Source organism: Propithecus coquereli, unplaced genomic scaffold (assembly GCF_000956105.1).
Source record: "Propithecus coquereli isolate 6110/MARCELLA unplaced genomic scaffold, Pcoq_1.0 Scaffold426, whole genome shotgun sequence".
NCBI classification, from domain to species: domain Eukaryota; kingdom Metazoa; phylum Chordata; class Mammalia; order Primates; family Indriidae; genus Propithecus; species Propithecus coquereli.
The window spans coordinates 26,874-27,117 of NW_012150019.1; positions in this window are offsets into that span (position 1 = coordinate 26,874).

Below are 244 nucleotides of genomic sequence, written 5' to 3' on the forward strand. Positions count from 1 at the left end.
TCCCTCCCTGCCTTCCTCCCTTCCCTCCTCTCACCCCCTGGGGAACATCTGGCAATGTCTGGAGCCATTTTTGGTTGTCAGGACAGGGATTTCTTCTGACATCTAATGAATGGAGGCCAAGGACACCAGTAGACAGTCCTCCAGCCCACTCCCCAAACAAAAACTATCTGGTCCAAAATGTCAGTAGTGCCAAGGTTGAGAACACTGGTTTACACTGTGCTACTTCTAAATAATTCTAGACTCA